We start from the raw sequence: 22647 nt of genomic DNA, 5'->3' as shown, positions 1-22647 counted from the left end.
ACTCCCTCGTTATGTCACGTGGACGGGCAGGGAATTAAAGAGCTGGTTGGGAGGGTGATCGTTCAGGGGGGTTTGGACCAGGCCCATAAGGAGCTAGTGGCAGGACTAGAGTACATCCAAAACATTTTTTTACATGACACTCATTTTACAGGCATTGTAAATGCCATGGAGGACAAAATTAAAACAAATGGGCTCTTGTGAGGAGCAAGATGGGCAGAAAATGAGAATTAGATTAGACTTGGAAATCTGCAAGTTAATACATTGGGGGAAACAATCAAATGCAGCCTAGGTAGGCATGGCCTGTACAGCAAAGCTAGACACAGCCCAGATCCCTGCTGAGATCTGCGAGGACTCAGAGCTCCACCCAGGGGAGTCTCCTGACCAAGCCAAAGCCTGAATTTAGCTCCAGGAGCAATACTAGATCCTAGCTACTGGATGAAGGTGAATAAAGGATGGGGATGCAACACTGTGGGCCCCAGCATGCTGCAGAGCGGCAGTACTAGAGTCTCTTGAATTTATACTGCAAGTGACCATGACAAGGATTTTATATAACAAAGGAAGAGTCAGTGTTCGGCTTTCAACAGGGGACTGTAGGGAGGAATAGGAATGTCAGAAGGTGCCCTGTGGGGTTTCAGGTGTGAAAGTGGGAGAGGGAAACAGTGGTTATGTGGGAGCCTTTGAAGGGCATAAGGGTCCTGCGAGTCTCCTGAGCCAACCGTGCGAGGGAAGATCTTGACAGGATGATGCTGAGCTTGGCCTTGCTAGGGCATGTGAAGTGGTCAGTGACAGGTGTCAGAGAGTGGCAGGCTGGAGGTAGGTAACAGGCAGGAGAGGAGTAAAGTGAGGAAGCCCTGGCGCAGAGAGGATGCAGGCGCGGCAAAGGGTTCCAGCAACAGGACTCGTGGGGTAGACGTGGAAGATGGTGCACAGGAAGAACTGAGGATTTGGCAACAGCTAGCATGTGGGTGACAGGAAGGGCTGGGGTGGAGTATGGCAGAAAAATGAGAATTTAGTAGGGGGGTCATCCAGGATGAGAGGACAGAGCAGCAAGCATGCCCTGATGGGCTGAGGGCAGGAGTGAGCTGCTAGGTTTGGAAGTCATTTGTACAGAGGCAATCAGCCAGCGCTAATGTGTCAAGGAGGTACTGGAGGGCGGGCCTAAGCATAGACTGCAAAGGGACACCGATGAAGGGAGGAGATGGACAGTGAAGTCATGGGAGAAACAGCTGAACGAGGAGAGCAAAAAACCATGAAAGGGGAACTTTGATCTGAACTAAATTGGTTCTGCGAGGGGCTCTGGTTTTTGGCTAGCGGTGCCCTGCCAGTGGGTGGGTCAGAACCAAGAGCACTAGGTGGGTGATTTTTGGACTGCAGTACTCAAGCCCCACCTAGCCAGCTTTCAGGCAGGAAGCTCCACCTTCCACCTGCCAATGGTGCATGAGGCCTCAGAGGATCTGGGCCTTAGTGTTTGACTATGTAGGAACAAAGAATGTCAGCTACACCCCCAGGGTGGGGGACACACTAGCCTGGGAAGCAGGGATTCGGAACAGGACTTCGAGGTCTTAGTGGAGAATCAGCTGAATGTGAGCTCCCAGTGCAAGGCTGGGGCTAAACAGGGTAAATGGATCCGGGGAGGCATAAACAGGGGACTCTTGAGTAGGAGGCGAGAGGTGATTTTACCTCTGCGTTTGGCACAGATGCAACCGCTGCTGCAATTCTGTGCCCAGGTCGGGTGTCCGCAATTTAAGAGGGATTTTGATAAATGGGAGGGGAGCCACAAGGATGACTGAAGGGTTAGAAAACCTGCCTTATCACAACTATTCAGCTCATCAAAGAGAAGGTTCAGGGGTGACTTGACCGGTCTCTAAGTGTCTACACGAGGATAATAGATGGCTCTTCAGTCTAGCAGACAAAGGTACAAGAAGTTCCCCAGGCTGGAAGTGGAAGCTAGACAAATTCAACCTGGAAACAAAGCACACGCTTTTAACCCCTGGGTAAATTCTTCCACTGGTGGCGGTGAATTCTCAATCACAGGCAATTTTAAAACCTAAAGCAGAAATTAATCCAGGGATGGTCTATGACCTGTGTTATGCGGTCAAGTTGGGTTATTACAATGGTCCCTTCTGGACTCAAAACCTATTAATCTGTGAAATCCCACCAGCGGCTGAGCCCGATTACTGCAGGGGTAGCTTTGACATTGGAGATACTGTGCTAACCGAGGGCATGGCCAAGAGAAACACACCACGCGAGACCCCGGCGCTGTGGAATGCTGCGTCTCGGATCAGAACGCTCTGCTGTGTGACCTCCTGCAGTGTCCAGTGTGACATGCACCCTCTTGCCAGCGCCAGCCCACAAGAAAGGAACCACAAGGCTTACATAAAAGGAAGCACAGGCTGCCAGAAAGCAAAGAGCAGAGACCAGTGCTGTTTGTCACAGATCCGATGAGGTGCTCCCTGGAGTGCTGGGAGGAGAAGCCAAGCCTCTGGAGTCTGAGCAGCATCCAGCCACTGTCCCCATCTTGGGGTGCAGACCTGCAGTCAAACGCTCCTTCCTGAGAGCGGATCCTGCTGCTCAGCCCCTGGGCCTAGTCCTGACTGTTCAGATTGCCCTGTCCTCTCACACACCCTCCCCTGGAACTCCGCCTCAGGGTGACCAGAGGAACATAGCATTTAAATAGAGACACTTTTCCCAGAATCTAACAATTCTTCTCTCACCTCGTCATACAAAACACAAGAGGACGGATCATTTAAAAACCAAACCTCCGACCTGCACTGCACTTCTCTAGGTCTCCCTTCCCTTGGGATTCCTTGCCACATGCAGGCTGTTACATCGCTGGATGTCTTCTTCCTCCCTTCTTCTCTCCTGCCCCACAGTTCCTCTCCCTGTAGGGCTCTCTTTATATGTTCCCCTTGCAACACTTGGCTTCCTTTGTTCTGTCTCTTTGGTAACTTTCCGCTGCTCCAAAAAAACCCTCCCCTCAACGAGGATGGATAAAACTGCTTTCCCCCTAGAATTCCGTCACTTTTTCACATAACTTTTGTATGGTCAAAGCACTGTCATCACCATTAAGCCTTCCCTGGTGTACGCCTGCTGCAGTCCTGTCAGTCAGCATTGGGGCATCTCCGGGCTTTCCAAGGCCCGGTAATTTCACGATACATTTGTCACCCTTTCAGGGTAACTGCACCCCTATTTCCCCTCCATGGTCCCTTGAGGGCACCCACTTAAGGTTCCTGACACTCAGCCATCACCTCCCTTGGGCAGGGACCCACATCTGTCCCCCTTCTGACTGGGGGTTTTCATGCTGCACAGCATCGTCTTCCACTGCGATACACCCAGCAAGTCAGGCTGCTTGAAGGCCAGTGCCTGAGTGTTGCTTTTTCTCCAAGAGCGAGGGTCCGTGTATGGCCAGAAGTTACCACCCAGGGTTTTCTAAGCAAGCACACTTCTTCTTCAGGGGAAAGCATTACAGAGAAAACAAACACCAGTAAGAGTTCCCGTACACGTGCTAAATGCTCACCTTACCTTATGGGGCCCTAGTTGGTCAAAGTCTTTCCAACCCTTCTACAAGGGTTGGACCTCCACCCGCAGACAGACAGTCCTGTCCATTTGCTGGATCAGAAGGCTCTGTGTCAACTCAAGTTCATCCTGTCATACCAAAAGTCCTTTCTTCTCCTAGTCTCAGGGAAACCCAGCTCGGGAGCAGGATCTGCAAACCACACCAGGAGGTGATGCCTCGCTAGCATATCACCCCTCGCCCCCTGTGTTTAGTTCCTGGAGGAGCTGTGGTAATTCTCTCCCTGTCCCATAGTGATATGTAAACGTAAGCCAATATAGCCCCCCTGCTATTGCATGCCGTTGCAGGATCTGTCACAACAAATTTCATATCACCCAGAATTCCTAAGCTGCACTGACAGGGCCCCATCTCATCCCCTTATTTCCCCATGCTCAGAACCTAGCGACTACAGCAACTGGTTCCCTCGACGTACCACAGAGAGAGAAAATACATTGGACTGAATTAACGTTCTAGGATAGCAGCACAGTGCTTATCTAGCTACCTGTCCGAGTTAGTGGGCCCCGTCACTGCAGAATTTGAACACCTCACGGTCTGAAATATATTTATCCTCACGACACCCCTGTGAGGCAGGGCAGGGCTGGTATCCTCACGTCACACATGGGGAGCAGAGGCACCAAGAAACTAAGGAACTTGCCCAGGGTCACACGGAAAGTCTGTGGCAGAGCAGGAATTGAACCCAGGTGACATCTACACTTCAATCTAGTTGTGCTGCTGTCGTGCTTCGGGGTAGCTGCTTGCTACAGCGATGGGAGGGGTGCTCTTGTCACCACAGGGAATCCACCTCCTGAGAGCCGTAACTAGGTAAATGGAAAAAGAACAGGAGGACTTGTGGCACCTTGGAGACTAACAAATGTATTAGAGCGTAAGCTTTCCTGAGCTACAGCTCCCTTCCTCGGATGCAGACTAGCACGGCTGCTACTCTGCAACCTGTCATTAGTGAATGGAAGAATTCTTCCATCCACCTAGCGCTGTCTACAGTGGGGGTGAGGCCAGCTTACCTCTGCCACATGGGGGGGTGGATTTTTCACACCCCTGAGTGATGTAGCTAGGTCAACCTAAGGTTGTGAGTGTAGACCTGGCTCAGGCCAGTGCCTGAACCTCGGGACCCTCTTCCTCTCTCCACTGTCCCCAGGCTGCCCCAAAAAATGATTCTGTGATTTTTTCCCCCACCTTGTGGGAATGGCTCATCTCAGAACTGCTACAAAATTGTACTGTTGTACCCACAGTAGAATTTAACTCACAAGGGGGGAAAAAGCCATTTTATCCCATTCCGCTTGAGATTTAAGCTCCGGTTACAAGCTGCTTCAGGCATGTGTCATTGGTTTAGTTCTGGTCAGAGCTGCTTTGAAGTTCCTTGACTGTTAAAATGTGTCTATTAAATGGAGCTAATTGACAAGATGTTTTCCAGCACTTCCTGGAGCTTGCTAACACAAAAACTGCCCCTCCTATCAGGGAGAATCCAACAGCCAACTCAAATCCAGCAGCCGTAGGCTCCTTTCTTATAATTGTGAAATAAAATCCAGCGGTTCCTCGTATTCATAACACACAATTACCTTGTCCGTACCCCAGGCTCCCAAGTGCACTTGCAGGGCAAGTCAGCCAACGCTCCAGCTGCAGGCCGTGGATTCTGAAGTTGGGAGTCCGTAAAAACTAAGGGCCCATGTTACACAACCGGGTGGAAGGCTTCCGAAGTGGCAGCCTGGGGAAGACTTTAACCTTCCAGTTTGTTTTGTTATTGCCCTGTTCAAAACCATCCTGAGCCGCTGCCCCTCCTGACCACCCCGACATCCGCGCGAACGTGAGCGTTCCCGGCCACAGGCTGCGCCGCTCTCACCGGAGTGCCGAGCGCTAACCTGCCTGCCGTGGGCACGCTGGCGGAAAGCCGAGGAGTGGGCCAGCCCTGCGGTGCAGAGAGAAATGCCCAGCGATCTGGACGCGGGGCAATCCTTTGAGGAACTTTGCTGTTCTAAGTAGCCATGCCCGGGGCGTGGGCACCGTTCCGTCGCTGGCCGGGGTCTGTACAGCACAGTCACCATTGTAGTTCCTTTAGTCACCACGGAGGTGAGCATGGAACGGACGCTTCCCTTTTCAAGGCAGGTCACCCCGTTGCAGAAGCCGCCCAGGCGTGTGCTGTGGTGCTGAGAGGGAGCAGCCCCTGGGGGCGTCGTCACACCCGGCTCTGGGGGTCTCTCACCCCACCCCAGAGGGCTCAGCTCCAGGAGACCTCAAAGCAAGCACCGGTGTCAGTGTGTGCTTGCACTCCCCTTCCTGACCCCTTCTCCCTGCTTAGGGACAACGCTGATCGGCGCGTCCTGATGCTGCTGGGGCTGCATGGCGTAATCTGGACCATGTGGCGGCATTCAGCACATGGGTACGACCACCCGGGACCAGGACAGAGGAGTTACAACGCTGGCGAAGTCCCGCTGCCTTCCCTACACTCCTCGCCTTCTCCTTCTCGCCGCTGTCTGATGGCTCCCTGCTCAGAGATCCCACGGCCCCCAGCCGTTCCCACCAGGCTCCTCTCCAGCCTGCTGCTGTGGGCCCCCTCTTCCAGCCGGCCCCTCCAGTGGCATGGGCTCCTCTCGAACCTGTATGACAGTCACGCTGCCCGACCGCACCACCCTTTGCCTCTCTGTCCCGGTGAGCGTTGCCAAGTCTGCCCACTGCTCCTCCAATGCCTCAGCCCGGGAGGGCCACCCTAGCTGCAGCCCAGTGTGCTGAAACCTGCCTGCTGCTGGCTTCCCACGTGCTACGCTCGCGGTCTCCAGCCCGCATTTCTTCATCGCCTTGTCCCCCACTCTCGCCAGAGCCCGGGTCAATGTTGGAGCCTCCCCCGTCTCCTAAGAGTTGCTGTCCCCCTCGGCCCAAATCCCTCTCCATTCTCCCAGCTACTGCAGCTGCCTGGCACGAACCTCGCCCCTTTCCATCAGTTCAAAATGCTGCCACCAAAAATACCTGCCTTGTTCCCGGCTCTGAGCACCTGCAGTCTGTGCTCCCACCCCCAGCTCCTCCTTGCCTTTGAATCCTTCACAGCCCTTCTGCCTACCCAAGAGTTTCTGTAACTGTCATTCATTGGAGTCTTCTCTCAAGGGAAACTCCAGCCTCAGATCAAAAAGATTCTGCTCCACCGTGGGAGGGACTTGGACCTCCTCTGCAAGTGAGGCTTCCGATGCGTCTGACCTGAGCCTCCCTTTACATTTGGTTGCCAATATAAGTGCCGATGCTTCTCTGACCTCAGGGACTTTCCTTTGCCTGCCTCAATGAGCAGAGATTCTGTTTGCTTACACAGACCATCAACACAGTATAAAGAAGACAGCCATTTATGAACATAAGAACAGCCATACTGGGTCAGTGTCTAGCCCAGTGTCTAGCCCAGTGTCCTGTCTTCCGACAGTGGCCAGTACCAGGTGCCCCAGAGGGAATGAACAGAACAAGGCAATTATCGAGTGATCCATCCCCTGTTGTCCAGTCCCAGCATCTGTCAGTTAGAGACTTAGGACACCCGGAGCATGGGGTTGAATCCCTGGCCATCTTGGCGAATAGCCATTGTTGGATTTATCCTCCATGAACTTACCTAGTTCTTTTTTGAACCCAGTTACAGTTTTGGCCCTGACAATGAGCGCCCAGGTTGGCTGTGCGTTGTGTGAAGAAATACTTCTTTATATTTGTTTTAAACCTGCTGCCTGTTAATTCCATTGGGTGATCCCTGGTTCTTGTGTTATGTGAAGGGGTAAATAACACTTCCCTATTCGCTTTCTCCACCCCAGTCGTGAGTTTATAGACCTCGATCATATCCCCCCGTAGTCGTCTCTTCTCCAAGCTGAACAGTCCCCATTATCATAATCTGTCCTCATACGGAAGCTGTTCCATCCCCTAATCATTTTCGTTGCCCTTCTCTTTACCTTTTCCAGTTCTAATATATATTTACTGAGATGGGGTGAGCAGATCTGCACACAGTATTCAAGGGGTGAGCATACCATGGATTTATACAGTGGTATTAGGATATTTTCTGTTTTATCTGTCCCTGTCCTAATGGTTCCTAACATTGTTTGCTTTTTTGACTGCTGCTGCACACTGACCAGATGTTTTCAGAGAACTGCCCACAATGACTCCAAGATCTCTTTCTTGAGCAGTAACAGCTAATTTAGACCCATCATTTTGTTTGTATAGTTGGGATTACATTTTCCAATGTGCATTATTTTGCATCTATCAACACTGGGCAACAAAATGACAGCTGCAAGTCAACCACCCAGGTTAGTGAGATCCTTTTGTAACTCTGCGCAGTCAGCTTTGGACTTAACTATCTGGAATAATTTTATATCATCTGCACATTTTGCCACCTCACTGTTTACCCCTTTCCCCAGATCATTTATGAATATGTTGAATAGGACTGGTCCCAGTACAGAGCCCTGGGGGACACCAGTATTCACCTCTCTCCAGTCTGAAAACTGACCATTTATTCCTGCCCTTTGTTTCCTGTCTTTCAACCACTCACTGTTCCATGAGGGGACCTTCCCTCTTCTTTTGAGGAAAAAATGCTACTTCCCGTCTGGAATTTCCCCTTTCTCTGTTTGCACAGTTTTGAGGGTAAATCACGTCTTTCCCTTTCTGAGCTGCTGCCCCTCTGCCGCATGTTACCTCCAGCCCTTCTGTCAAGCGCACCGTTCTGTCCAAGAATCGGTACGGTGCCCTGGCCTATAGAACTATCTTGTAAAGTCCATGCCACTTTTTCAATAACTCTGTTCCTTATTTTCATGGTATTAAAATACTGGTATAGATCAGGTAACATCTTCAAAAGCACCAGAGTGTCTTGGGAGCCTCAGTATCATTACAGTGATTTAGCCTCCCAAGGGCAGGTTCTCAGTAGTATTTAGGCCCCTAAAACTGTGGATAGACACCTAGTGGGAGCAACAGAAGCACCTAAGCAGGGCGGGTGTTTAATTCAGTGGGACCCAGGTGCCTCTCCTGCTTCGGGTCTTTTGAAAACTCCACGAGGTGCCTAAATACCTTTGAAAATCTGCCCCTAAGTGCCTAAGCCACTTTAGAAAATAGAACTTAGGTGCTTTTAAAAATGTTACTCCAAAACAATACTCTTCCAGTAAAGTTTTATACAATGGTTCTGTGGTACATACCGGAACCACCCTCAATTTAGTAACAAGGATGTTGATGATTTAATAATTCAAGCTTGTTAATATGACTAACATTCACCTGATCTGCTGGCAAGAATGACTGTATAGGATGCTGTATCCCTGAGACAAGCTAGTTTCTCAACACTGGCGTGATGGGACCTATCGGGATTGGACTGGCTGAGGCTCCCAGCTTTGCCTTGACTCTGCCCCCACTGAAATCAATGGCAGTTTTACAATCGATTTTGTGGGGAGCACAAACAGTCAGTGCGTAGCATGTCCGGAAATCCCATCGCTAGAGTTCAATCCAAAGCACCCCAGAGTGTCTTCCTATTGACTTCAGTGGGCACTGAACGAAGGAGCATTGTACAATGTGCGTGGGGCTCAAATCTCTCTCTCTCTCGGACACAGACTCAGTTTAGCCATGTTGTTATTTCCATGGGCAGGACCAAACGCCCGAGACGCTGTAAAGAAAAGCAGCCTTGCATCTGCATTTAAAATGTTTTCTGTGCGAACCGGTACAAAATGCTCTCCAGTTCCAAGACTATTTACTTTGCCTCTGTGTTTGGCCTCTACCTGTTGAAAATTAGGGAGTGAGGCTGGGTTCAAATGACCAGATAAATGGGCTATTTTCGAGGTGTAACATTTTCAATGTGTAAAAGAACTTGCCCACTCCTTGGAAACATATGCACCCTTACTGGAAGGGACCAGCAGCCCCACAAACCTGGGCATAGCCCTTGCCAGGTGTGGGGTATTGCTGGGACACCGGGCAGTTATGGAAAGAAGTACTTTGCTAATATTTCCCACCCTGCCCCCCTGGGTTTTCTCCTGTCTCCTCAGAGTTTACTGCCCAGTTCCCTAGCTTTAGAGCACAGGGAATGGGCCACTGTTCCTGAAGACAGTCTGGCCCAATTTCCACTGCAAAAAATGGAAGACCGCCATCATTTATGGGCCATCTTACTTCCACTTGCAAAAGCTGTAACAAAAGGGCAGCCATCTTAAGTGAGGGCAGCCTGTGGCTTCAATTCCTTTGGAAACATTAGGAGACAGTGGACATCTTTGTTAGCAGCCATCTCATTTCCACAGGAAATGGCTCATGAGGGACAGTCTCTCTGAGGTAAATGGGATGACCTCTCACTGTGACACATCAGCTAATCTTATGATACAACACATTCATTTGAAATGTGCCTTCCTCAAACATTCCAGTCTGTGTTTTCTTCATACACTAAAAAAAGAGGAAACTCAAACACTAAAATCCCCACTTCTTTGTGAAAACCAGTTACTGTCAGACGATGCTGCCAAACTCAAAACTCTGTGTGAAGTCACCTAACTACTCACACATGATCTTCTCACACGTCCACCACCCCAGAAACCTACAAACAGTTCCCCTCCATTCCTCTAGCAAATCAGCTCTACTCCAGCATGGGCGCTGAAGTCCCAGACAGACAACCTGAACTCCTCCCTCTGCAGAATGCCATAAGAAAATGTACACAGCTTGGGTAAGAAACAAGACAGAGGGATCTGTGTAACAGAAATCAATACATTCACGCGGCTAGCGACGTGCAGCCCATGACGCCTCAATGCTGGAAAAAGCTGCAAATAACAAGATACTGTCGTTCAGCAAACACACACATTAGTCATAGCTGGTTACTGGCTGGAAGGGGAAGTAACATCACACTCAACATCACAAACAGTAGGAATTTAAATTAACCCCACAAGAACACTGGTGTCCCTGGCCCACTTCTACAGGCAGAACAAGACTCCAGACACCTCCGGCTGCTTCTGACCTGGTGAGTGTCTGTTTATATACAATATTATAAATGCCCAGAACTGTTTTGTAGGTCTCCACGCTCACCTGTCTTCTCTCAACAAGGCTATGTTGCCAAACCCATGGCGACCCCCATGCTCCTACAGGAAATGGCACACATGAGAAAGGTTAAGCTAGAATCATAGAATCATAGAATCATAGAATATCAGGGTTGGAAGGGACCCCAGAAGGTCATCTAGTCCAACCCCCTGCTCAAAGCAGGACCAATTCCCAGTTAAATCATCCCAGCCAGGGCTTTGTCAAGCCTGACCTTAAAAACCTCTAAGGAAGGAGATTCTACCACCTCCCTAGGTAACGCATTCCAGTGTTTCACCACCCTCTTAGTGAAAAAGTTTTTCCTAATATCCAATCTAAACCTCCCCCACTGCAACTTGAGACCATTACTCCTCGTTCTGTCATCTGCTACCATTGAGAACAGTCTAGAGCCATCCTCTTTGGAACCCCCTTTCAGGTAGTTGAAAGCAGCTATCAAATCCCCCCTCATTCTTCTCTTCTGCAGGCTAAACAAGCCCAGCTCCCTCAGCCTCTCCTCATAACTCATGTGTTCCAGTCCCCTAATCATTTTTGTTGCCCTTCGCTGGACTCTCTCCAATTTATCCACATCCTTCTTGAAGTGTGGGGCCCAAAACTGGACACAGTACTCCAGATGAGGCCTCACCAATGTCGAATAGAGGGGAACGATCACGTCCCTCGATCTGCTCGCTATGCCCCTACTTATACATCCCAAAATGCCATTGGCCTTCTTGGCAACAAGGGCACACTGCTGACTCATATCCAGCTTCTCGTCCACTGTCACCCCTAGGTCCTTTTCCGCAGAACTGCTGCCTAGCCATTCGGTCCCTAGTCTGTAGCTGTGCATTGGGTTCTTCCGTCCTAAGTGCAGGACCCTGCACTTATCCTTATTGAACCTCATCAGATTCCTTTTGGCCCAATCTTCCAATTGGTCTAGGTCCTTCTGTATCCTATCCCTCCCCTCCAGCGTATCTACCACTCCTCCCAGTTTAGTATCATCTGCAAATTTGCTGAGAGTGCAATCCACACCATCCTCCAGATCATTTATGAAGATATTGAATAAAACCGGCCCCAGGACCGACCCTTGGGGCACTCCACTTGATACCGGCTGCCAACTAGACATGGAGCCATTGATCACTACCCGTTGAGCCCGACAATCTAGCCAGCTTTCTACCCACCTTATAGTGCATTCATCCAGCCCATACTTCCTTAACTTGGTGACAAGAATACTATGGGAGACCGTGTCAAAAGCTTTGCTAAAGTCAAGAAACAATACATCCACTGCTTTCCCTTCATCCACAGAACCAGTAATCTCATCATAAAAGGTGATTAGATTAGTCAGGCATGACCTTCCCTTGGTGAATCCATGCTGGCTGTTCCTGATCACTTTCCTCTCATGCAAGTGCTTCAGGACTTAGAAATAGACTGATGTATGAAGTGAACTGGTGCATAATTTCAAATGAATATGTGAACATTTTCTTACCAATTTCACCCAGACCCAACCGTGATGGCACAAGAAGAAAAGTAAGGGAGTTTCCTTACAGCCATATTTAGCATCAATAGAAAAATGAACCAAGCTCCAAAGTTAGGAGCCGCCCTGCCACTGTGCTGTTTAAAGGGACTGGAAGAATGCAGGGCAGAGAACAGTAGCTGCGCACCTCCACAATACCCGAATGGAGTGTCTAGGGTCTGGTGAGTCAGAGACATTGAGGAGTCATTTTAGGACCACAAAGGCACTGAGAATTGCAGGGCTCTGAATGGCTTGGAATTAGTATTGTAATTAACAGAGTGAACTGAAAGTGTTAACCAGATCAGGCGAAACCCATTATTCTTGGTATATATAAAAATGAAAAGACAAATATCTTACTTCCCTTGGCAAAACCCACAAAACAAACCAAGCACACATTACAGCCCAGACCTGAAACTACCAGCGTGACCTCATCAATTCTGCAGTGACTTGACAGTTCTGCTCACTTGACTCCTACCCAGCAGATAGCAACTAGAAAGAGTTGCCACCGCCAGGCCAACTTTCTTCCTCCACAGCGCCACTGCCCCCAACCCGCTCGTTAATTTCTGTGAGGAATGCTGTATGTGAGGCAATTGCTAGGGATTATGACTCAGGACATCAACAACAGGTGAATCTAAGTGTATGTGGCTTTCATAATTTGACTGTTATGTCTTCTCACAGTTCATGCTTTTCCAGAGTCACTTAGGGTTCCCAGCTGAGGGGTGAGGTAGCAGTTGATGTATTGGAAAAAATAAGAAGAAAAAAATAAAATAAATAATCTACGGGCAAATTATACCAGCCCTATCAGTAATCAAAACAGTTTCCATTGAACATCTGAGAGTGGGATTAGACTCTGTTCACCCTGAAGAGGAAAAACCCCTCCACGTGCTGCCATGGAGTTTCCAGATGTGGACGGGCTGATAAATGGTTTGCTCTTCTGAGCAGCTGCATTTTGGTGGAGAAAACAGGGTGATAGAATTTCACTTGCCCTCCTTGGGCTTTGCTGAATCAGCACCTCCCAGCTCTGGCAGCATTCCTCCCCCGAGAAGCCTGAAGCAGCTGCATCATCATCACGTCCGTAACCAGGCCAGCTGCGATTATAAAAATGCGTGCGCACGCGTTTAGAGGCGCAGCAAACCGCTCAGCTGGTTGGGGTTGAACCGAGGCTTCTGTAAAGAATGACTCCCTCCGAAATGGGACAAACCCATGGCCCAGTTCTGTCCTTTTGCCCTGGTAGAACACCGTCCTGTTCTGAGCCCCGATTCCAGCCCCGCTTTGCTCGCCATCTGGGGCAGTCATTCGGCGTATTACAGAGCACGTGACTGGGTCTGTATCCACGCCCAGAGCCAAGTTAAACTACACAGAGATGGTCTGTCATATATTTGTACTTTATTAGCTACTATGTTGTCTCACAGTAACATGTACCTGATCTTAAAAAAATCTCTCCCCCGATGGCTTGGCTGTGAAATGTGGGAGCCCTGCCTGTCTCATGCCCTGATCCTGAAGCCACTTGCTCAGAGACTTCACTGTAAGGCTGCATGGACTTCCCTTGGCCTAAATGAGATGGATCATGTGAGTCAAATTAAGCAGGCATGTGCAGGATCAGAGCCTTTGGGAATGTCTGCCCCACAATGTAATCCCAGTGTCAGTGGGACTTGAGCCCGCCAGCGTAACGTTTGTAAACCCAGGCTTGTGCATCCACACTGAAAAGTGACCCTAGTTTAGAATTTCTGGATCCGGTCTGTCAAAGGGTGTTTTCGTAGAATCATAGAATATCAGGGTTGGAAGGGACCTCAGGAGGTCATCTAGTCCAACCCCCTGCTCAAAGCAGGACCAATCCCCAACTAAATCATCCCAGCCAGGACTTTGTCAAGCCTGACCTTAAAATCTTCTAAGGAAGAAGATTCCACCACCTCCCTAGGTAACGCATTCTAGTGCTTCACCACCCTCCTGGCGAAAAAGTTTTTGAGTCTAAGGCCGGCAGTACTGCCTACTGATGATACTCCAGGCTATGTCGCCCAATGGCGAGAGTCAGTGGCCATGTTGCCTAGCAGCTACAGTCCATGGTAATGTCACCCAATATGAAGCACTGTCAGGCAGGCCAGCTGCCACCCCAACACCAAAACACCAGTAATCAGCCAACACCCAAACCAGTAATGACAGAAATTGCATTACACAAACGATAAACAGTGCAAACAGATAAATTGCCTACCTTTGCATGTCCCCGAGCTCCCTTTCTCCTCCTTTCTACCACCTACGTGGAGCTGCTGAAGGCACGTGGAGGACTGTCGGGAGCACATTTGCCCTGTCCAAGCTGCATGGGCCCCCAACCATGATATTGTCCAATGCATTCCTGGCCCGCAAGACATGGCACCATGGAGGGCACTCAGGGCGTGGGGCAGAAGCCCTGTGGCCATTAGTGCAAGCAGCCACTCAAACAGGTCTTTTTGCTGCATGCTCTCTTTGTCCCTGAAGTGACCGTCCTGCTCCAGAAACCGTGCTGCAAAGTCTCTCCTCCCACGCTGCAGCCCTGCCACCTCTCCACGGGCTGAGACCCTTTACTCTGCTGGTTGGCCGTCTCCAGGATGTCCACCCTCAGTTCCTCACAGAAATGCTTCCTCTTTGACCAGTCCATGACGGTCCGAAATCCCAGGCTCCTGCTGGAGTGTGGAAGGGCCTGAAAGCAGACATGAACCGGTGCATTATTGTCTTAGTACTTCACAAAGTGCATGGTCAGAGAAAAGTGCCTGTGGAATCTCAAGGCCAAAAAATTATACTTTGTTCAGCTCAGCTCCAGTAGAGTCTTCAGGGAGAGGAACGCTTCAGTTCCCAGCAGCTCTGTGGACACAACTGACTGATGCAGAGTGAAAAGGGTGCACTCCCAAGGGGAAGCTGCAATTTACAAATGCTATCTGCTTACGAATGGAAGACCATTTAAGTGTGTGTACGTGTGGGGAGGGGGCGTGCCGTGCTTTGCTGCCTAAGGTTTATCGGTCCCTCCCGGCAGTGCATGTTCTGGAGGAGACAACAATCCCGGAGATTGCTGAACGGCGAACGGACATTCTAGTCCAAGCTACTGTTGGCAGGCTGGGCGTGTACGCCACAGAGGTTTCCAAGCTGACAAACACATCTGCGAGTGGAGTGGGCTGGTGTCCCGTACAGAGGGCTCAGAAAACAGACCCTTCCCAGAGACGTGACTACCTCTCTGGAGTTCCTACTGTGGGGAAAGTTTGCAGATAGCAGCACCTGGGAGTGGGTCAGGATGCATGGTGGACCAGCAGGATGGTGCATGAGCATCCACACAGATTATGGTCTCCCTACAGTTTACGATACAACCTGCTTTGACTACATCTACCCAAGGGCTACATGCAAACGCACACGGCAATACGGCCTCTCAAAGAACTGCACAGCCAGCCCGCTTTGCCCCCAGCACATTTCTGGGCTACATATAACCCCCTGGCCATATTCTGGATATTGATTTGGTCTCCCAAGGCATGGATTTTGATTTTGTCTCCCAATGCTGCGGCATGTGAAAAGAGAAGGTAACATATGGTTCTTACTTTTAACGCGCCCCCCCCCCACGCACATCTTTGTAAGAGTGTGTAAGTAACTAGGAAAATATGAATGTTAAATGCTCATTTACCTGTTGCTTGAGCTTCCCAGTCTCCATGTGGAATTCCATGTGGCAATGGTGGTGGCCAAGGCATTGGCCTGCATCCCACAATCAGCAGATACCCGCTGCTACCCGCGGCTTGTAATAAAATTGCTTTGGGTCATAAATCAGAAATTCCTCCCAGTCGTATATTAACAACAACAAACATGGAGGCCTGAAGCCGAGCGTCTTGCCCGCCTCACACCACACATTTACCAGAATCTGGCTGTGGTCCCAGGACCAGAGGGCACTGCACTCGGTGAAGGGCTTCTTCTTGTTGCTGGTCCTAACTAACGCAGGCGATGGTTCACTCCGTTTGCCGCTCAGCGGTCAGAACACAGTGGAAGGGTTAGACGCCAAGCAGCTGTATTTTAACCAGGAGGTTGCTTCCATTTCTGGGGGTCAGTGGGCTAATCTTGGGATAGAAAGGATAGGAACACTTGTCCATGGGATTGTGGTGAGCTCTCAGGACACGAATCTGGGGAAGCCAGGCCTGAGCTGCGTCCACACTGAAAAATGGTATCCTTTGGATCCAAGTCCCATTGGGACTCAGGCACAGACCTGCTCCCTTTGCCATGTCCTATGGCCCGGGTCCAGAGGGCTTACTGACCCAAGTCAGATAGATGTGTGTGTAGACAGAATCGGGGCTTGAGCCTGAGCCAATCACTGAGATTTTTCAATCTGGATCAGCTGGTTTTCTAAAAGCTCTGCTCTAGGAATTATTGCGGGGCAGGTCTCTGGCCTAGGCTATGCAAGAGGCCAGACTAGATGATCACAATGGGCCGTTCTGGCCTTGGATCAATGAAAAAAATAAGCAAACCAAGTTGTCTCCTCCCCCCTGAGCTGCTTGGAGGGCCACAGAACTGTTCTGGGAGCGCCTCCCTCCACCGTGACCGGAAAGGCTCGGGGTGTCAAATCCTTAGCAAAGAGAATTTCACACCAAGAGAGGAGTCATGTTTCACAATGGAGCCCGGGCTGTCTCTCTCTGTGGCTTTGCAATCATTTCAGGTCTTGGTGAGGTCAGGCCAGCCGGCTGCTGGCCCGCAGAGGTTTCTGGAACAACATCAGACGGGGAGGGGGGAGCCCGTGACATTGAGAAACGGGGAGAGTGGGGCCTAGACTGCACAGCTTCCTATAAAAGTGCGGCCGGGCATCTGGCTGAGCCTGGGGCTGTCCAGAGAGCTGCTCCCCAAAGAACAGGCCCTGCCGACATGCTGCTGAGAGGGTCCCCTCGTTCAGGTCTCCGCAAAGCGCTCACCGATTTTCGGTGCTTTCTCTCTCAAGTTGGGGCCCTGAAAATTGAGGCCACTTTTGTACGTTTTGGCCTGAGAATGAATAAGCTGTTGGTTGTCGAATTCTCAATCACCAAGTGCAACTAGTGAAAGAGGAACTCAGGGAAAATATCAGTATCGATCAAATTACTATCCGGAAGGCTGCCTTGTCTCATAAGGCATCTCTGCCCTGGAGGCACAGGGAAGTCTGGTACAAGCTGTTTGGGGCAGCAGCGTGCCATCCCCGAACTCTCAGTCAGCATGGGTCAGGCTTCAGAAATCACGAGACTGGCTTAAAAATCATGAGATTTTAAAAAGAACCATTTCTTTGACAGCTGGTTCTGAGTCTTTCGGGTGCACGTTTTCCAGCCTCTCTCTGAACCCAGGAGGGCCAGAAAGGCCTTTATTTTTTTAAAGGAAAGCTGAGATTCTCACGTATTCACATGAGTCCAGAGGCTGCGGACCCAAGAAAAACACCCACCGTTGGGAGGCTCACGATGCAACGGAGAAACGTGGCCAGACTGGGCCAAGAAACGTGTCTCCCCTTGTGTCTGTGGCGTATCCAACCATAGGCACCGACTCTGTGGGTCAGCTCCTCCCCTCCCCCCAGCACCTCCCACCCACTGGCGGCCCCCCCGGTCAGCGCCTCTCCCTTCCTCCCAGCACCTCCCGCCCGCCACGATCAGCTGTTCCGTGGCATGCAGGAGGCCCTGGGGGGATGGGGAGGAGCAAGGGCGAGATGCGCTTGGGGGAGGTGGTGGAACGGGGCAGGAAGAGGCGAGTTGGGCAGGAAGAGGTGGGGCCTGGGGCAGAGCGGGGGTTGAGCACCCCCCGGCACATTGGAAAGTCGGCACCTTTGTATCCAACACAATGGGGCCCCAATCTTGATCAGGGCTTCTGGGCGCAACTGTAATGGCGCAGCGAAACAACTGAATAACTAACGGGGGAATTAATTATACCGGACCTCTCTCTGCTGCCGTCAGCCAGCATCTCCCACATGTCCAATTCATACGGGCAGTATCACCCTCCTAGCATTTCCAGGAGTCAGGCCCTACAGATAATGAGATTAGCTTTAAAATGAGGAGCAGATTTAAAATAGAAAACATTCGGGCTTCTATGTATTTGCCTTCTGATTTTTAAGTCTCTAGGGGGTCATGTTTTCCAGCTTTTCTCCCCAACCATAAGGGCTGGAAGCTTTTTTAAAGACCATGAAAGCTGAGATTCGGATGCAATCCTCTGATTTCAGGAACTGGGGCTTGAAAAAACACACCAAACATTGTGACTCTCATGCAACATCACAAGAGTTGGCAACACGGTGTTGACCTGACTGTTGAGATCTTCGGCTTTTGTCAGGTAAAGGCCGGGCTCACTCCATGACTCTGAATGGCAACAGGGCGGCATGGTTAGCAATGACAGCACCTATCGTCCAGGTCACATGCTGCAGAGCAAAATAGACATTTAGGGCCGGATTCTGCCCATCCAGACTCCAGCTGGGGAGCGAAGTTCAGTGGGACTAGTTGTGGTGCAAGGCAGGTAGTGTTCAACATGGGTAACGGCCCTTCCTGAGAAGACACTGGGCAACATCTTCAGATCACAGGAAGACCTGCAGAGTCATCTCGTCTCCAGCGCTGCGGCAGGACCAAGGAAACCCAGACCAGCCCTGCCCCGGGTTTGTCCAGCCAGTTCTTAAAACCTTCCAGTAATGGAGATGCCACAGCCTCCGTCAGTAGCCTGTTCCAGAGCTTAACTGCCCCGAGAGTTAGGAAGTTTCTCCTAACAGCTAACTTAAATCTCCCATGCTGCAAATTAAACAGACCTTTGTTCAGTGTAAACTCTGTCAGCTGATGTAACCCTTCTCCTATCTTCTACTATGGCAAATGCATTACGTACAGGACATGGGCAAGCAACTAAACAGGGCAGTCTAGAACTGTGCAGTCCATCGAGAATCATTGCAGCTGCTCCCGCCCCTGCTCTGGTGTCTGTTTTTAATATCAGTGGCATTTTCCAAAGGAAAAATCACGTGAGCAACAGGGGAGTGTGAGCTCTCTGGAAGAACGCCACTGTTGCCTGCTGCCATTTGATTACAAAACTGGTCCTGTGAAATATTTAAATGACGATTAAAACCAAAAAACCAAAACAAACCCTCCTCTGACCGTGGATTTCCCTAACCCAGCACTGAGTGTTGAGATGTGACCTACCCAAGGGGTCCCCAGAGGATGGCAAACTGGAGGGCTTCCCCGTGCAGTGTCATTCAGCCACACAGGTGAGACCACAGAGGTGTACATTTCTAGCATCCTGCATGAGTTGCATGGAAGAAAAAAGGGGAAATTATTTACTATACCCTTGGTTCTTAATTAACCCCTTAGCACATGTCAGTGTTGTCAACCCCATGCATTCACTGGGCCCTCAAAAGCATGAGGTCTTTTTTAAAAACTCTCAGGGTTTAAAGCCAAACAAAAACACATTTTGGGGTATTTTTTTCTTTGTCTTCTGGATCTGAGCTTTTAAGGTGCCCCGGGCCACGTGTTCAGGCTTTTCTTCATAACCACTGGTTAGGATCATCCTCTTTTAAATAAAAGCTTAGATCCTCACATCATCACCTGACTCCAGGAGCTGGGGCTTTAAGAAAAATATCAAATATTGCAAAAACTAAGGATCAGATACTGAGGAACACGCCCCTGACATCAGTAAGCTCCTTCAACTGCGGGGGAAGCGCAGCTCCCACAGGCAAAAGCCAATTCAGGGCGATCAACACAAGATTAGCAACACAAGATTAGCGCACACCCTGGAGACAGGCACAAAGCAAAAACAGTCACAAAAAGGAACTCTTCAGATTCTGAGCAGAGGCAGGATGGTGGGTGGGCAAAAATCCTGCAAGATGATGGATGAAGCCCTGTCCCCAGGCGAGGCAATGGGGATTTTGCGGTTGATTTCAATGCGGCCAGGATTTCACCTGTTATCTCCAGAGAAGCAGAAATCCAGGGTAAGTAATTTCCTCTTCGCTAAGGATTCTCTCTCTGCAGGACTCTCCTTCTTGAACAGCAAGAATCTCAAAGGAGGTCTCTTGAAAGCAGAATGGGAGGGAAACGGCATTGAATAGCTATGCCAAGGCCAGTGAAAACAGCATGAACAGGGAGAAAGCACTGTTACATAGAGCACAACAGGTCAGTCGGCAGCCAGACATGGCCTGGGGCTCGCTCTCCGACTGCTAAAATGGGCCAGTTGAAAATCAGGGCAACCCACAATGAAGCCAAACTTCTCTGGGGCGAGAGGACGTGGAACGAAGTTCTGGAGTGCAAGTCCCAAACCAGACAGAACCCAACAACAGCCCTTTGTGAACGTGGGGAGACCAGGCAGAGCATGCAGATGCTGTGCAGATGTGGGTAATGGAAGCGTCCCTGAGGCAGGCAGTGGTGGCAGCCTTGCCTCGAATCCGTCAGCTGTCAAAAACTGAAAAGATTTAATCTTTCCGTTGCCAAAAGCTGTGGAAAAAAAGGCAGCAAAATGTTGGCAAAAATGAATTATTTTTGTTTTTGTCAAAAATTTTCACAGGGAAAAAAATCCCTGCATTTCCCAACCAGCTCTGACGCAGGGCCTGGGCATGCTGCTCCTCAGTGCCAGGCTGTCGGCACACTGCTGCTGTTCCCAGGCACACCCAGTCCCTGGGCTGCTCTCTCACGGGCTCGGCCATGGAGAGGATGGACTGCCCAGCGGGTAGGACCTGTTCACCACAAGTATCCTCTGAGCCCTTGGGCCCGTCACTCCCAGCCTCCCAGCGCCTCAGTTCCCCGTCGGTACAATTGGGAGGTGCTCAGTACCATGGTAACCGGGAGCAGATAAGTACAATGGACAGCTGGCACCTGCCCTTTTCTTGTCCTTCATTGTACTTCTCTCTTCCAGCTCCCCTGGCCTTCGCTCGCCCCATCTCAGTCCTTGCAGCCTCCACTCCAGGTCTCAGTCCGCTGGGATTTTAACCTGCCTCAGATCCTCCCTGGCTCCTGGACATACAGGGAGGTTTGGAACCTGCCTCTCGCATTCCCCCTCCCTGGAGATCCGAGTGCCACACACTGCCTGGCGGGAGGCAGCAGACACAGCCAGTCACTGCCCCCAGGAAATGCCCACAAGGGAGTAACACACAACGGGGCGGGGAGCCCGGGCACATGGGTTGCAGTGACTGCCGAGAACCAGCCCAGCTTGGATCATGCTCCCAGAAACCTCTTTGTACTCTGCCGGACTTTCCTCATCGTCCCTCCTCCTCCTCCTCCTCACATGCTTCCTCCTTCTCCTCGCACATTCCTTCATGGTCCCTTTGCTCTTCCCTTTTGTCCCTGGAGTTCATTGCTCCTTCTCTTGCCTTCCCCTCTCCCTATCCCGGTCCCTGCGCACTCCAGCTGGGCTCCTGAGCAAACGTATCCCGCTTCCCCAGCCTCGACTGGCATTGTCGTCTCCACTCTTTTGATGAGGTATGCCAGGGACAGGAGGCCGGCCTGCTCGCCCGCCTCCCGCTGGAAGCCCCCACTGATTTCAGAACAGAACATCACGGGAGACGTGGCTGACTGGCTGAGCAGGGCCCTGGAAGCCAGGACTCCTGGGTCTGTTCCTGGCTCTGCTGTGGACTCGCTATGAGACTTCAGGCTTCGAAGCTACTAACAGTGCCCCACCTCACCTCCATTTGTAAAGGGCTCCGAGCTCCTGTGAGGGGAGGTGATGCTGGAGCATGACTGAGCCTCGCTAACGGGGCTCCTGGTGCTGCGCTTCCCCTGACCCGGCAGCCGGGAAGGGGAGGGGGGGCAGGGCTGCTGTCTCTCATTGGGCCCATGGCAGATGTTAGACCCTCACGTGGTGCTGCCTCCCTTACATACGCCAGGCTGGCCCATCCATGGTCCTTGCGCCTCAGACGGGATGCGTCTGGAAGCCCATTCCCAACTGGCCATCAGGCCCTGGCTGTGATGTGCGTCCCCATGTTGCTTGCTCCCCGAGGGCCCATGAGCTGGTCTCGGGGGACACGGCCGAGGGTCAGCGCAGATGCAGACATCAGACCCAGTGTTGGCAGGAAGAGCCTTGCTGCCTACTGCTGGCTCTCACCCGGCTGACCCTGGACCCTTTGCCAGCTGGGCTCCTGTGTGCCCAAGGCAAGATGGGACTTGGGGCAGCTTATCACCAACACTCCTGACTGGCCTCTGCCACCCTGCAGCGTGGTGATGCTGAGCAGCCCGCCAGGGAAGCTGTGGGCCCCCAGCCTGTGCTCTGGGGCCACAACCACCACCAAGCTATTTGTGGCAACATTGGCAAGGGGAGGCGAGGCTGGGGAAAGGGAACGACCAGAATGCTAACGCCTATGAGCAGCACAAGTTTCCTCTCTCGTATGGCGAGAACCCCACGGGGAAGATGGGGAAGAGTATCTTCACACGCCAGCCCTGCAAAACAAACATGATCTTTCTACCACAGTCCTCTCCCCAGGCCCAGACCCCAGGGCCCAATGGTTGAGGCCCGGTGGAATTATAGCTGCTAAGCGAACAGTGAATAGCTCCTCGGACCCCAGGAGTACGGCGGACGCAGGGGAGGGGTCTCTGAGTCACAGCAATTCCCAGGGCTACCCACTCTCATGTACACTTCTTGTAGCCTCACAGACTAGCCCCCCAGGCATGCAAAGCAGGCGGCTGGAAATGCAGCTGAC

General features: G+C 51.1%; 1 long non-coding RNA gene across 2 annotated transcripts in view; it reads right to left on the bottom strand.

Annotated features, from left to right (window-relative positions):
- The window catches only part of LOC140909795 (uncharacterized), a 114167-nt gene that overhangs the window by 43457 nt on the left and 48063 nt on the right, over positions 1-22647 (bottom strand). For both annotated transcript variants that reach the window (XR_012158353.2, XR_012158354.2), the window contains exon 3: positions 14260-14724. This is a non-coding gene — a long non-coding RNA (uncharacterized LOC140909795). The remainder of the gene's footprint in view (positions 1-14259; positions 14725-22647) is intronic.

Source organism: Lepidochelys kempii, chromosome 3, assembly GCF_965140285.1.
Source record: "Lepidochelys kempii isolate rLepKem1 chromosome 3, rLepKem1.hap1, whole genome shotgun sequence".
In the NCBI taxonomy this organism is placed as follows: Eukaryota; Metazoa; Chordata; order Testudines; family Cheloniidae; genus Lepidochelys; species Lepidochelys kempii.
The sequence above is the reverse complement of the archived record's forward strand: the minus strand, read 5'-3'. Positions and strand labels throughout refer to the sequence as shown.